We start from the raw sequence: 12,984 nt of genomic DNA on the forward strand, positions 1-12,984 counted from the left end.
ATAGGACAAAAATACACTTTTCAAGAGGAAGAAGAAGAAACGCAATGAAGTTAACGAGGAGCGCATTCTCGCACACCAAAAGTGCCCGCAACACAAGTTTTCGAGGCGAAAACAAGTATTAAATCCTCACACAGCAAAAATAGACTTAAGAGGGTATGTAAATATCAAAAAACCATACATTCTTACGCTCGATTATTCACGATTTCAGACGTTCACTAAGGATCTTGACACGACAAGAGGCTCTTGAGTACTCACAGTCGCAAGAAGCACAAGACTGACCGCTGAACTGGACTAAAGTTCTCGGTTTCGGTGGCGGAATGAAGAATAGCGACTGAAAGAGGAGAGAGGGAAAACCAAGTGATGGAGGACGGAGAAAAAAAGACCTCGTAATCAGGAAATAAGAGCTGAGAAGGAGGAATGAAAGATAAAGTGTTTGGGTTGCACGAAAGGTTGCGATTGTAAACATGCGTCAGCGAATTCTGAGGATTGGTCGAGTCTCCAGCTCCGATGTCACAGATATCAGTTGATAGGGGCTAACAAAATACAGCTAGTGCACACCGCACAGCAGCCGGTGTAATCGCTTATCGCTCATGAGTCACAGTGCCATCGCCAGCATGATCTTCTATCGGAAACTGAACGTGTAACAAACACTGCTGTGCTACGGAAGAACGCCGCGTGAACATTTTAGAGTAACCAAATTTCCCATGTTGAAACATGCAGTTTTTAGGAATGGAAAAAACATTTTCCCTTAAAATTTCCACATGCCATACAGTCTAAATTGCTATCTAAATTGTCTGATTTAGGAAAAAATAGTCACGATGTTCTCAATAAATTCTTCTCTAATTGAAGGGAATATGGCAACGTCTGAAGGCTCATATGGCGTTCTTCCTCAGCACGGCAGAACAGCTCAAGATCCGAATATGGTGAACTTCCAATGGAGAATTTTCAAGGGTCTGAAATTTGATGAATTTCCTGTTTAAGTGGAATCCTCTGAGTGAACTGAACACGAAGATACCCTTGATTCATAAATTGAGCAATTATTAGAGGAGATATGACAAAATAACCGATTCTGCTAAAATACATGTGTTTAAATGGGAAATGCCGCCAGATGACGTCACAAGGCGGCACATTTTCTCACTTTTAAATCAATTTTTCTCCAATTTCCCATGTCAGAAAAAAATTATGAAAAATGTTGCGAACTCAGCTCATTAGGCACTTTCAGATGAAGCAATAAAAAAATTGCGTGCAAATTCTCCATTGGCCTAACTTAAAATAAGCAGGCTCACAATCAGCCAGAGCAGTTCCTCTCTTCGTCTCTGCGGGGCCAACCTTCCGCTTCAAACAAATCCGAAGCGTGGAATCTCTCCACGGGTATAAAAACGGTCTTCTTCCGATTATAAAAACGTAAATAGGGTGTCGAAAGGGCGACGGTGGCGACGGAGGGCCGGGCCGGCGCGTATTGCGAGGCGATCACTCCTACTCTCACTCGCTCACTCATTTGAGTTCCCAACGATACAATGGGCCTGTTGCAAACTTTTGCTAGAGCAAAAATAGGAGTTGTTTCTTGTAGATAATGCCTCAAAAATCACGATGAGCGCATCGGCAAAGTCTGAAATGCACTCATAACTTCACAATCTGCGTAAGAAATTTGCGTTTTTTTAAGCTTCCCGCTTCAAAAACGATACTACGGCGTAGGTGAACATTTTGTTAGAGGAGTCGCTCCATCGTCGGCGATATTCATCATGGCCGACGCTTGCACGCAGTTCCGCGCGTAATTCAAGGAGAGTTCAAGGTCAATCCATTCGGGCGTGGAAAATATGAACGTTAACACACCGATTGTTATCTGGTGGGTCGGTCCATGGTAAGGTCAACCTGAGGGTCTAAAATTGAAATACAGTGAAACTTCTTTTTGAATACATTTTTGAACCGCAAATAACTTCTAGTTTCCGAAAATATAAGTACGGGTTTCGCGATTTTTCTTGTTTATTTTGTGTGTTTTTGTTTGTTTTATGACTTGGTGCTGTACAGTGTATTTTAGGTCTGGAAAAGGTGTAAGTTGGCAGCACTTTTTTACTGTTCCTGGCTCACAACTATTTGAAGTTATGTTTTGATCTCACAAAAAACATGACAACAAATACGTGCTCGCAAAAGTTGGATTTCTAAAAGTAAGTACTTACGAGTTTTACTACTTTGAAGTTGGGTTCATCAAATGTCCGGCCCGTTACGCAAAAAGATGGTTTTCTTTTATTTGTTAGCTTATTTTTGCATATTTAAATGCGAATTTTTGGATTCACTTTGTTCTGATAACTCAGGTTCTCCTCAATTTTTTTTTCAATTTTTATACCTTGTGAGATGTTGAAAACAACATACTTAAAATGTGTCCGTCCCGTTACGTAACGGGCCGGACAAGTATTGAACTTCGCTATTTATGGGCACAGTGGGTTCTAATTTTCAGGATTGTGAAAGGGCTGTATTAGAAACATCAGAAGAACCTTATTAGACCTAGGAGGTACTTAAAAACCTCAAAATGTTCACTTTCTTGGATTTTAAAGCAATTTTGTTGTTTCAGGTTTTAAAAAATGGACATTTTTGCAAACCGGATGCAGAAGCACCGCAGAAAATTGAAAGAGGACCCAGCTGCCTATAAAGCCCACCTGGCTAAAGAAAGGCTGAGAGACAAGATTAGGAAACAGCGAAGAAGAGAATATTTAAAAAATCATCCATCAGATGCGGAGGCTGTTAAGAAGAAAGATGCAGAACGGAAGCGCCGCAAAAGAGCAGAACAGAAAATTTTTTTTCATTTTTTTTTTGTTTTTTATTGCCTTAAATGCAATTCTTTTTTTTAGTTATTTGTCTACTACGTTTAAGATAAAATTTCAACCTCTGTTCACAATTTTCACTATTTATATTGACAATTTTATTCAAGCGACAACCACTAAAAAGTTTTAAAACTTTTGAATCCACCGTTTACGTTTCGAAACAAAATTTAAAAACACTCAAGTTTTTCTGTTCCGCCCACTCCATTTATTCCTATATTTGTTTAGACATAGTATAACTTCTCATTTATTTGATACTCACACCGTGCCATTGAAGTATTACTATTATTATTATTATTATTTTTGGTACTAGTTACTATTTATTTTTCCTCGAGCTTTTGTTTCTTTATTATTATTTTCTTTGATGTTTCTGCCAGTAAAACATTAATAAAGTTCAAATTTTGATTTAAAAGAAATCTTAACTGTTTTAAAATCATTTTCATATCCTAATAAGTAATAAAATTTATGTGCAGGTGGATGGGGAGCTGGAACTGTTATCAAAGAAACTCGGAGAAAAGAAAGCGTTCGGCTTCCAGGGGATAAAGAGTTCATTTTATTTTGCTTTATATATTTAAAAACAAAAAAAGAATAACTACTAAGTAAAGGAAAAAAGTAGGTTCTGACTCCTATAATGATAGCGTTCAAAATTTAAGTAACTGCATTAATGAACTGTCGCTCTTAAGCGAGTAACAGTTCAAGTTATTGATTTAAGAGAAAAGTGTCCGACCCGTTACGAGTGTTATTTTGACTATTATGCTCATAATTTTGTTTCCAAGTTAACAAAATCGTATTAATAACTAAAGGATTGAGTGTTGTGGGTTGAAAATTAATCAAAATAATTGAAATTTCGGGAAAAGAGTAAAAAATCAATAGGTATGTAGAATTTGCTACTACTTCTACAAGCTGCAAAAAATAAAAATCAACAAAAAATTGCATTTTATCTATCTAAATTAATCAGTCAGAACCTTAAATTAATGCATAGAAAAAATTGGACCAATGTATGATCATATACAGATGACTTTCAGCCGTAAAACCATGTGTCAGTCGTACTCTGTCCGGCCCGTTACAAATGCTGTCCGTCCCGTTACGCAGATTTTTCAATTTTTTTTATGCTTAATTCAATACTTATGAAAATTAGTTTAAATAGCATAGTACCTTGAACCCTTGAGGACTATATACATTTTTTGTGGATTTTTTACATGGTAAAATTCGCTGAGTTATTCAATTTTCTCAAGGGAGTCAAAACTCACTTCCAAAAACTGTCCGTCCCGTTACGGCTCTATTTTTGGTATAACTCCCTTAAAAATTAAAACAAAAAAGTAAGTTCGTACACTTTTGGAAATAACACACTGAGCTCTATCTACTGGTACAATTTATTTTAAATTTATGTGATTTTAAATTCATTTCTTTATTACTCAAAGGCGTGCGGTTGTCCGGCCCGTTACAATGGACTGACCCTGGTCTAATCCAGTTCAGGTGTTATCTCGTCCCATCAAACGTGTTTTGGCGGATTGGCGTCGGCTATGATGATTATTGCCGACGATGGAACGACTCCTCTTACAAAATGTTCACCTGTGCCGTAGTATCGTTTTTGAAGCGGGAAGCTCAAAAAACCGCAAATTTCTTACGCAGATTGTGAAGTTATGAGTGCATTTCAGAGTTTGCCGATGCGCTCATCGTGATTTTTGAGGCATTATCTATAAGGAACAACTCTTAGTTTTGCTCTAGCAAAAGTTTGCAACAGGCCCATTATTCGTTCTCTACGGAATGCATAAAGTATCACGCTGCAATTAAGGCGTTTTCAAAACAGTAAAGTTCCCGTTATTTTGTTTTGTTTCTTACCACTCGTTTGTTTTAATCCTCCTCTAAAAACTACCCATTTGCAAAATACAATTCTGGCTGGAACGCACTTTAGCTATGCATTCACCACTGCAAAAATGTCAAAGGAAATCGAAAAAGCCCAGCGTGCATAGAGGCTATTTCAATGTTGATCTTCCGACGCATTCCTAAGGCGAAATGATACAACTATTCGAACTCTCCGGAATGCGTGAGGTATCACGCCGCATTTGAAGGCGTTTTCAAAACAGCCAAGTTCCAATACTCGGATAATCGTTCCGCATAGTTCATATTCTTTTGTTTTATTCCGTACCACTTGTTTATTTTGAATCTTCGTATAAAAACCACCAATTTGCTAAATAAAATTCTAGCTGGAGCGCACTTCAGTTATGCATTCACCACTGCAAAAATGTCAAAGGAAATCGAAAAAGCCAGCGTGCATGGAGGCTTTTTCCATTGTAATCTTCCGTCGCATTCGTACGGCGCAATGATACAATTATTCGAACTCTCCGGAATGCGTGATGTATCACGCCGCATTTGAAGGCGTTTTCAAAACAGCCAAGTTCCGTCCGATACCCGGATTATCGTTTTGCATAGTTCCTATTCTTTTGTTTTATTCCGTAACACTTGTTTATTTTTAATCCTCGTATAAAAACCATGGAGCGCACTTCAGCTATGCATTCACCACTGCAAAAATGTCAAAGGAAATCGAAGAAGCCAGCGTGCGTGGAGGCTTTTTCCATTGTAATCTTCCGTCGCATTCGTACGGCGCAATGATACAATTATTCGAACTCTCCGGAATGCGTGATGTATCACGCCGCATTTGAAGGCGTTTTCAAAACAGCCAAGTTCCGATACCTGGATTATCGTTTTGCATAGTTCCTATTCTTTTTTTTTACTCCGTACCACTTATTTATTTTTAATCCTCCAACGAATTAGGAAAGTTGCGTAGTTTTGGTCTAATTTTTTAGAGAATTTCAACCTTGATTTCATCTGTTGTAAGTATCTGAAAATTTCAAAGGAAAAAATTCCTAATTTTATTAGAAAATAAGTCGGACGTTTGGCCACGTTTGCAAGGCAGCAGACCGCGACTTGTAACTCATATCAGATGGGTCTCCGGCCTCAAATTATCTAAAAGTTGCTCGATAATAACTTTCGCTGAGTGGGCGAGTTCTCAAGTTCATCGACTCTGGATTCCGCGACTTGGAAACGAATGATAAGAAGCTCTGATTTGCCAGTTATTGTGGGTATCGATCACCCACACACATCCGCGATGTCGACCGATGCAACAAACACGTCCGACTGTGAGGAGGATCCGCGATAATTCAATTATCACTTCCTCCCTTCTGCAATAACAACAAAGCCATGCAAAAAGAGTGTTACGTACGATGTCAACCCAGCATCAAGGTTTCATGTCGACGGTGAAACTGAGACGTGTTTTGTTCGAAACAACAAATGTTCCCGTTTTTTTCTACACGATTCTGAACAACCAATGAGAGAGCAACTTCCAATTTTAGGTTAGAAAACAGCGTTGCTTTTTAGAACGACATAAAAACGACTTGATTTGAGCACGTTGCAGTTGTTGTACAACGATGTTGCTTCGGAGGTTCCCAAATTTTGCGCGCGAAAATAAGCCCCGCCCCCACAACACAAAACAACTTCGAACAAAATGCGATTGTTGCTTGTTTTCACAACATGTTGCGGGTGTTGCCTCCGGACAAAATACTACTCTACCAGACCACGTTTTTCGTTTGCGGTGTTTGAAACTCTCCGCTCTCATTTTGTTTTTGTTTTTTCTTTTAAGGAGAACAAATCGATACTTATCATCCCTTGAAGTTTCCACGAAGTTTTCTTCGCACAGAAAGGAAAAAAACATGAATTTTTTGGTAAAATTGATGAATTGACTTACGGTAGTTTCCCACTTAAAAAATAAAGTGTGACAGGAAGTCTGCAACGTCGCAAACCGAGATACGTAGCGCGGTAGTTTCACCCTTCGATATTCGTCTGCCTACTGCCGATCACAACTTCTTCGAATTGCTCATTCCTTGATAATTCCCTGATTATCAGGAGCGAAGGAGGAGTATCGATAAGGACCATTTTTGGGCCCACCGTGAATTTCCTCACCCCTACAATGTTTTGCTCATTGAAAGTATACATTTAGCGGAATACATAATGATGAAATAATTATTTGTCTCTTTTCGGATCTAATACCGACTTAAACGTGGATCTGAGGACCAGTTTTGGCGAAAAATGCGGACTTTTCGACGTTCGACCAGGTAGTTTTCACTGATTGTGAGATCAACCACCAATACATCCATACCCACGTTTCGGCCAGTGTCAGCCTCGAAAAAAGACCGAATCATGACGCATTCCGTAAAAAATTGATCAGCAATGAGTGAAAATCGTAGAGTTGAGGAAATTCAGCATGGGCCAGCCCAAAAGCGGCTCTCATCACTACCCCTCCTTACTTTAATAAGGGATTCATTTGATTAGGCTAGTAAGTTTATCCCGACCAAAGAGAACCTTTGCTGACTCGGGGTACCACGAAAAGGGGGGGGGGGGGGGAGACTGTCACGTAGCGTGAAAAGATAGATATTTTTGATGAATTCGTTTATATCCAGGTCCTGGACCACGCGAAAAGCAATTTCCCGTGAGGAGCTCCAAAGCAGAAATTCAGGCGATAGGGATCGCAAAGGAGCCCTCCGGGACCGCCTGACTCCGAAGGGGCTCGAAATATTTTTCTACCCCAAAATAACCCCGGCGCGGCTGAGATACGTCAATGAGACAGTTGAAATGGGGAAGAACACCCCTCGGCATACCGTGTGATTGAACTGGGCGCAACCCACCTAAAAATAAACAGCCTGGTAAACCAGCGAGATTTACGATGATACGGGTGAAGTAAGAGATGTGGAAAAATGTGTGGAAAGTGGAAGGTAGGTAATTTTGTAGGGCTGTGGTGAAGGGGTGGAAACTTTGGAAAATCAGAATTTTCAGAAAAGTCCCTCCGGCAAAAGTTGAGGATTTTGAACACACGGGTTTCTCGTCGAATTCTCGAGCATTCGATCGAACCTTCGGGGAAAAAACTCGCGGGGACCTCTCTCTCGAAATCTCAAAAAACTCAACCCCCAACGGAATAAAAGTGTCTTCAACATCCCTCCTGAGCAATAAAACCGAGACCTGACAGGCTCGGACTGGCCATAAGGCCAATCTGCCATTGGCAGATACGCCCCCTCGGCGGCCTCGGCGCACCGAAAGCGCGCCCATCTGACAGATAGCAAAATAAGAAGAGAAAAAAAATTACGACCGAGAGTAAATGCGGAAAATTTCTTAAATGAGTAAAGAAAGGTTGTGTTTATGCATGATAGTGGTGAACAGAGGTCCAAGAACTACTTTCTGAAGCGTTAACACTTTTCTGTGAAATGTTCACCTTTTTGTTGACATGCAGGCGCTTTATCATTCCGCTCCTTCATTCGCTACGTGTAACTCCCTTAGAAGCGATTGTCGGTTCGATTTTTAGACACACGCACCCTTTATACCCCTCTTGAGAGACCTTTAAACATATTACTATGACTGTTGATTTGGACAAACCATGGCATATCTCGGGCAAACTTGACCTTAATTCATCTCGGAATCCAAAATTAAGAGGCATCCGAAGTGTAAACGCGATAGGTGCAACTATTCGCGCAAGATGGATGTCCACATTGCATATGAAAAATGTAAGACGCGATAGCGTGAGTCGTGAACTCGCAATGCTCTGCTCTAGTTTAAAGCACCATTACGAATAAGACAAACGCAAAAAAACACAATATGGATATAGAGCGAGGGGAAAAAGGAAAGGGAAAGGATGAGCATTGACGACGGCGCAGAGATACAACTATTCGTACTTGATGGACGTCCGTGCTGTATCTGAAAAATTGAAGGCGCGTTAACGCGAAGCGTGAGCTCTCAATGCTCTGCTATATGTTGTCAATGAGGTGTCGCTCAGATTCGGGAGAAAAGTTAAAAAAGAGGCCCGAACACATCCCTCCTACCTTCGGCTATGTTACTAACGTAGTGCTTGAGGCACCATTACGAATAGGACAATCGCAAACAAACACAATATGGAAATAAAGCCAGGGAAAAGATGCGTGTTTACGACGGCGCAGAGATACAACTATCGTACTGATGGACGTCCGTGCTGCGTCTGAAAAATTGAAGGCGCGAAGACGCGAGGCTGAGCTCCCAATGTGAAATGCTGCTCACTATTCTCTTAAAAGAATATAACAGGTAAGGAATTAAGGGAACATCTCATGTGGTATGTAGATAAGCTGATTCTGGATAATGCCACCGGAATTACATGTTTTGTTTGTTTGTTGGTTTGTTTTTTTAAATTTAGAAATACTTTTAAATTTATCCAAGAAAATTACACACAAAAGTGACATAAAGATATCCCCTGTTCTCTTCTGAAAAATCATAAAAATGAAGTGGAACTCTTAATCTGACATTTTCTTCTTCAAAAACTATAGTAGAGCATGCAGCTCAATGCTTACTCGCTTAGAACTGTATTGATATAGGTAATTATAAAAAAGAATTCAATGGTTCCTTAAATTAGAAGATAAGATTACCTCCTACTCAATTTTTTTTTTAAAGCTTTATGAACCATGTCAGTTTCTCAAATAGTTTTGAGGACCAAATTGAGTAAAGTTACAATTTTTTAAAATCGGTGCTTTACACAGTATCATCCCAGATTGACCAGGCTAAATATTTTCAATTTGGGAGAGATTACAACGTTGCACTGATGGACATGTTTATTCTGAAAAGAACTAAGTTGCATGCAAACCCTTAACACATATCTACTTATTTCTTTTCAGCATAGATGTCCTGGTAAATAAATGGATTAAACCAAAATCAGCTCAAGCAAAATTTGTGTTGCCTAATTTTCTCACATATTTTATAAATCTAACAGAAAAACAAACAACACACCATGTTTGAAACTTTCTGTTAATTTCTCCTACATTGTAAATAATATACTCTCACAACATCATGTCAGAATATTTAATCTTTGTCTGTTGAGAAAATGAAACAGGAGAGGAAACTTGAAGATGCCTGATGTAAGTCCTGCTAGAGGATCATCAGTCAGCGATATTCATTCATCCAGAGTGGATGGATTACAGCAGGCTGAAAGAACTGGAGCTATTTGAATCAGTGAGAACGAAAACACACCAACTCGATAACTCGAAAATGTTCACTTTTCATTAGAGACAGTCAATATTCATAAAGGGCATTGAAGTTACTGCATCTGTTCCAACTTGGACATATAAAGTGTCCTTCAGTACTTGCCTTGAGGCACCAAAAATCTTTTTCTCAGATTAACTTCTGTTCAGTTTTGTATGTATCTTGATTATTTTCATTTTTTCCAGTTGGTGTGTTTTCATTCTCACTGATTCATTTGTAATCCACTTATATACGTCAAACTATTTCTAATGGCCTAGTTTGAGTTCCCTCATCTCATCTAATTATCTTACTTTTCATTGAGCCCAAGTCTGCAGTCACTTTATCAGACAAACTTGCAGCCTTCGACAACTGCGATATGACCCAGCAAGTCCAAACGATGGCACATATGGGCCAATACTTGTGCTTACATCACCTATAGCCATGCATCAAATGAAACATAAATGTAATTCTACCACTAAATCATTAATACGTCGAACACTACCTTCCTAGACATAGCAAACGTACCTTCACCCGACTGAACCACATTCTTAACTAGGGATAAAAATTAGAATTTCCTAATTAAAGAACAAATCGTGAAAGCTGTAGGTTAGGAGCAAGCCCAACGGGAATGGACGATTGGTTCATGAACTTAACAGCGTTTACAGTAAGGAGGGCAAGTCATGAATGAAGCAGAGTTCTCAACACAAAGTGGGGCAAGCATTAGTAGACTATTGGACTTAGGAAAAGGAGCATTACTAAGACAGAGTTAAATACTTTATTTGGAGCATCAGTAACGACTGATTCCGTGACGCTCAGTGGAGGTAGGATCAGTACAGACAGGCGAGAATGATGAATATGAATGTGCCCCTCAGAAAAGAGGACCCAATAGTAGTGGTGCGTCCTGCACGGAGATAACTGGATTAAGCAACTTTTAGTAGATTGAATGGAGCATTTAACGCAAGAAGCCAAATTGAGTTGCGCGTATTTCAAATTTTACTTCAGGTCTGAGTAGAAATCTCAACCTCAAGCTCCGAGCCTAACCAAGCAGGTGATTGAGCAATACACATCAAGGTTCAAGGAGACTGAATTCCAGTGGAAAGTATTATAAATCCCAAAAGCTCCATATGTAATGGCGCTAATATTGCTATGCTGGCGCAAAGTTTTCTCATTCTGAAGGTTCGTTATGATTGGAATGATCGTGAAGTCACGCCTAACCACTTGTCGACATAAACAATGCGCGGAAAACGGAATGTTCCGATTTACGTATAAGGACTTCGTACATACCTTGAAAAATGGTTATCCAAATATCCACAAGTAACACTGTAAGCACAATCACAAATCACGAGAAACACCACAATTCTCGGTAAACACTCACAACGCTACGGAATCTTCTCGGCCACAGATTATTACCATGTTACCGAAACCGAACCGACACAACCACCAAAAACTTTGAACTAATGGAGATTTCGGGAGGAGAGGAAAGCGCAGGCGATAAACGGGCGTAGTGCCGAAGTGGCGTAAACAACCTGAAAATTTGCTACCGAAGAGGCAACTATGCTTTAATACTACTGAGATAAATCTGTTTCAGCTCATGGGGCTTCACATAGTTTTCATATTTTTCATTTTATAAAAGTCAGTCGTCAACAAATTTGAATAAAAATGAAGAATTATTGTCCTCGTTGGCGTAAAACCTTATGGAAATTTAATTAGTAAATTGAATATCTTACTAATTTCTGTAGTTTGGTTATTGACTTTAGCAGTACAGCACCGCCTAGGCACACGTAGTACAAATATTTGTCGTTAGCTAGCAGCACTTTTCATGAGCTGTTGAATGTGGCGGCAATATTCAAATATTGAATAGCGTCCTGTTGCTGCGCCATATCACTCACGTCACCACGAGCCCCCCCCCCCCCCCTCAAAAAAAGAGAATTGATAATCTCGTCATAAAAATACATTAATCATGAGGAATGTAGATTTACTGCTCCTCTAAATCCTCAATTCGTTTCTGTAAATACCAAGTATTTAGCGTCGCACTTTTTTTTCTTCCTTCCATGATTTTTCCTCTATGAATTTAGTACATTTCTTGAAATGTCGAACAATGCAGCGAGAAATCTAATATGTACCCTCATCATAATTCGACGCACAGTATGGACACAATCATTGAATATTTCCCAATTAAACTTAAAGTTGGAGAAAGTGCGTCGTCGTAATCTTAATTGACACCTCCCTTTATTAGAAAAAAAAGAAGAAAAACACCTGAGTCCGCTCGGATCAAAATGTGTGTCATACTGATTTTAGAAGATACATACGTTGTGGAACGGAGCAAGTTCATTGTGCACCAAATTTTTATCACAAGGTTTCGAGTTCCATGAATCAAAGCTGGGTGTATAAAGTTACTGAGAGAAATTATGTTGATTTGTCGAACTGATCAGATTTTTTCCGAACTCGAACTCCCATTCGACCTACCTATTCGATAAGAGCCAAAGCAGCTTCAATGCATTTTTCGAGCCAATTGGAGCAAATGAACTTTGGTACTTTTTTAAAGTTTGGAAGCGAGAAAATTCAACAAGTCATAAGTGCATAAAACAGGCGTGGGCGGAGGTACTGTTTTGCTTGTTATCCGCGTTTTGCAAAAGCGCCTTCAATTGAGGCATGCACCTCCCGCCAAGCTTCGTCCGCTTCTGAGCAGGACAGTGTAGGGAATGAATCAAAATGATCGTAAATATGAACGATTGAACGTTTCCGTGAAATATTTCATGAATTTCAGGAAGCTGCGAAATTTATGAATCATTGGAAGTATTGGACAAAAAGTCTTTTTCATTATTTCTTTTACTTTTTGCATTTATTTTTCAGTCGTGTCCCTATTTTAGGCAAACATAGTACTGTTAACATAGTGTGTGACCGATGTTTTAAACATAGTATTTTAGGCAATTTTAACTAATCATAAGCAATATTGGCGAAATTATCTTCCCCTGGCTTTGAGCTGATGACCTGCAATTTGAAACATAGCCCGTTCATTTTATTTGCTGAAACATCAGGAAGTATTTCACTTGCGATATCAGGACTATAAATGTCATAAAATTTTGCCAGCTCTTCAAGAGGGCGGAAAGTTTCCCTAAAAGAACCATAGAGACAAGGA

The 12,984-nt window shown here is 39.3% G+C and overlaps 1 protein-coding gene across 3 annotated transcripts in view; it reads right to left on the bottom strand.

Annotated features, from left to right (window-relative positions):
- Positions 1 to 11,394, bottom strand: part of cora (erythrocyte membrane protein band 4.1 like coracle) — a 101,696-nt gene extending 90,302 nt beyond the window's left edge. The window contains exon 1 of one of the 3 annotated variants that reach the window (XM_019043203.2): positions 11,130 to 11,394. The gene's annotated coding sequence lies outside the window, so the exon portion shown is untranslated. Of the gene's footprint in view, positions 1 to 178; positions 420 to 11,129 lie in introns of those variants that run through there. The other 2 variants (XM_019043212.2, XM_019043195.2) reach the window with 2 other exon arrangements.
- Between the last annotated feature and the right edge of the window lie 1,590 nt (positions 11,395 to 12,984).

Source organism: Bemisia tabaci, chromosome 5 (genome assembly GCF_918797505.1).
Source record: "Bemisia tabaci chromosome 5, PGI_BMITA_v3".
Classification (NCBI taxonomy): Eukaryota; Metazoa; Arthropoda; class Insecta; order Hemiptera; family Aleyrodidae; genus Bemisia; species Bemisia tabaci.